Genomic DNA, 3,838 nt, shown 5'->3' with positions numbered 1-3,838 from the left:
TATTAAAGTCAACAAGTTCAATAAAAGGAATCAGAAGCATTCAATCACTGTCATGAACAAAAAAAATCAGGATAAGGTTAAATGGAACTTCGATAAAGTTTACACAATGCACGCACAAGATAGAGGAGTCAAGACCCTCCCTTTCTTGGATTTTGATTTTTTAGTTGATGATACAATTGCTGTAGATTTATATGATGGTCAGCAGTTAAGTGAGCACCAGTTTCTATGTTTTTGGGCCTGTTGAGGTTTGTTATAACTAGATTCGAATGTAGATCATTCAGCTCTTGGATATGTGGGATTCATTGCAGCCAAATTCAAACATGTATCTCTCCCAGTGAAACGGGAGTTTGACATGAAAAGGTTGGAGTTCTTCATTCAGTCTCTTGTTTTTCTGTCTCATCACAATTGAACGTATCCATCTATTGGAGAGAGAGCATGCAAATTCAGTTGCCAGTCAAGTTAGGTAACGGTATACGAAATCTTTCCAGGTTTAGTTTTAATCGCAAATAGGCGCAGAAACTTATATTCTTCTTCAACTTTTAGGACTTGATATACCTAGGAAAGGTCGCAATGTTGATTTCCTGCTTTGGCTTTCTAATTCGCTGCATGGTCATTTACTTTTGTCAACTTTTCGGCCTTGATATACGTAAACTTTTAGGCCTTGATATACGTAGGAATGACCCGAGAGGGATTTTTACATTCCACAATAACGGGCATTTAAGAAACAATACAAAAGTGCCGAACATTGAAGACTACCCAACCAAAGGTGACGAAGTCAATCGATTTGAAAATTCCATCCGATGATCCGTTCGTTGTTCGGAACAGATATCAAGGCCAAAAAGTTTACGTATATCAAGGCCGAAAAGTTGACAAACGTAAATGACCATGCAGCGAATTAGGAAGCCAAAGCAGGAAATCAACGTTGCGACTTGCATTGTTTAAACGAAATCAGATAGCCAGCAACTAGGTGAATTACTTCACTGCTGTCTTTTAAACTTGTAGCTTAAATTCATCCATGCATAGACACATAAGGTACATTGTATTCGCTACATAATCGAGTATGACCCTTTTTTCAGGATGGCTTGGATGACCAAATTCTGTAAATGCAAGCCAGAGATAAGGGATTACTGGTCAGCATAAAGACCAGGCTACTAGCTATCGTGGTGCTCGTTCTTTCAGCATTACTAATGGATCTGAAAGGGCCTTTGTATGGATAGACTCTAGGATGGGAGAAGAGTTGAAAACTCAATCACTATTTTTGCGGAGAGAGAGAGAGAGAGAGAGAGAGAGAGAGAGAGAGAGGCCAGAAAAAATTTCAATGTTCGGGATCTTGGGTGTCTTATACGTTCCTAGAATTCTTGGAGATCCCAATGTTAGAGCTCATGTCAGGTGTGCTCGAGGCGGTGATGCTAGATTGAAAGAATCTCGGATTGGATGAGTCCTTGTCGGCCCTATAGCCAATCTTTGTCCTTTTAGGATTATTGATGGATCTTTGTATGGATAGACTATAGGATGGGAGAAGAGGTGATCAAGGAAATCAATCACCATTTTTGGGGAGAGAGAGAGAGAGAGGGCGAAGAAAAATTTCAATGTTTGGGAACTAGATATCATGTGTCTATGCTTGGTGACGATAAATAGAAGAGTGCATGTTAGGCTTGATTGGAATGATTGAACTCATATCTAGAAACCCTTGTCAAATAGACAATGGTGTTTGTCTTGGATCAGGATGTTTGGAGTTGGCCCATGACTATGTGCTTGGTGTGTGAGGTCTATGAGATACTCAACTGTTTGGATGAAGCCATCCTTAAGTGATATTAAGGTATTAGAGAGATCCATGTTTGTGGAGTGCTACTATTGTGTTATTTATGGAGCATCAAGGGAGTGTTGGTATGGAAGGGTGGTGTGTCAAGGGACACGCCCGAGAGTTGAACCATTCGGTACTTACATACCCTCCTCATCTCCATAAGCTAGGAGCTACATAGACTATGAGCAAGTTCTCTACAGTCATCTCTATCTAGTTGCATCATGTTTTCATTTACTTTCTTGCTCTAAAAACTTAGAAAGTATGATATCATGTGGAGTACATCTCTTCTCTCGAATCACGCATGAAAAATCATGACTTGCAATATCTTTGTCGCAATCCCCTTAGGCTATATGAGGTCTACCCCCAAAAAGCACTAGCATAACGATGCTACAAGTTTCACTAAGGAATTAAAGAGAAGGGACTATGTATTGAAATGCTAAAGATGGTTGGAAGCATTGTTTCTAGATTGTAAGGCATGCCCTCTAGTCAGTTGGGCTCAAATTATTGATTTAATTTTACATTGGGTTTTATGAAGATGCATCATGAGTATACATAAGATGTGTCAATCTCAATTTGTGCTTGTTCCAAGGTAAATGCCTTTTGTTGGAGTGGGCATTGCTAGTGGTTTTTATCAAGGTTGGCCTTCATATACTGGCTATCAAAAAATGCACAAAATGCTAGTTGGCTTTGCAACCCTAAACTCTGGGAACTAGTAATGGCAAAGTAGAAGTAGCATGAGTGTCCACCAAGTGATAAACCCTGTTCTCTACCAAGTAGAGTAGAAGTAGCATGAGTGTCTACATGGTGATAAACCCTATTCCCTTAACTATCAACAAAACATTTATGTTTGCGGAGGGGGATAGAGTACATCCTTTCTTCACAATAATAGTTCAATAGTTGCCAACGTCCATAGGGTCTCCTACTTTATGAATGGGAATGATGGCGTTGGTGGTCTAAGATGTGGGAAAGCCGTTAAAGAAAGCCTATATTAAAGAGCTTAGCAAGGATTGGAGCAAGTGTTTCTCAACCATAAGGGAATTTTCTTTAAGGCCTTCATGATCTTTTCCATGTTGTAGTTTTTAATTGTTGCACTTATAATTTGTAAAATTTGAGTTCTTACACTTACTATTGAAAGAATATATACGTATGACAAAATATTAAGAGGGGAGAGGAGAAGAGTGGAGATGAGGAGAGAGGGCACAGCTATAGAGAGCACACCACAACTGACTAACTGTATACTAGATTTAGTTGAAATTGTAGAATATATACAAACCCTCTTAGCATTAGGGTTAGGGCATCTAACCCTTTCCTTTATAGCACTCTATTGGGTTAGTGCTATGCACATATGATCACTTGATGTTGAGCATGGTTTCTCAACACCTTCCCTCAAGATCAACATCATGAAGTAGGCCTTCCCTCATGATGATGATTCTGGGGAATCGAAGAAGGACTGAGCATTACATTCCATCACACCTCTTTAATGGGAATTTCCTTCCTCTGTGTCAAACCAAGAGCTTGTCGGTGCTTCTCGAAAAGATCTTTACAGAGTGGTTTGGTAAAGATGTCTGTAACATTCTCTTTTTTATCACAATGTTGCAGTGTGATGTCACCAAGTAACACTCTTTTTTTGATGAAGTGTTCTATGACATCAATGTGCTTTGTCCTAGAGTGATATACTGGATTCTTGGCCAATGCTTGAGCCGATTGATGATCACAGTACATTGTCATTGGCTTTGATTCATCAAAGTAATCTATTTTCGACAATAATCTTTTGAGCCATATAGCCTCACATGCACCTGTTGTGAGTGCCCTATATTTTGCTTCTATTGAAGACAAAGAAACAGTTGGCTGTTTGTTTGACAACCATGATATATCATCTTGACCAAGGAAAAATGCATATCCTTATGTCGATCTCTTAGTGTCATGATCTCCAGCATAGTCACTATCATAGTATCCATGCAACCTTGGATGACTTGCTCTGTAATCTATTCCAAATTATCTTGTACCTCTGATGTATCTCAAGACTCTTTCTGT

Source organism: Dipteris shenzhenensis, chromosome 17, assembly GCF_047967505.1.
Source record: "Dipteris shenzhenensis isolate YYH24624 ecotype China chromosome 17, Dip_SZ_1.0, whole genome shotgun sequence".
Classification (NCBI taxonomy): domain Eukaryota; kingdom Viridiplantae; phylum Streptophyta; class Polypodiopsida; order Gleicheniales; family Dipteridaceae; genus Dipteris; species Dipteris shenzhenensis.
This window is presented reverse-complemented; position numbering follows the sequence as displayed.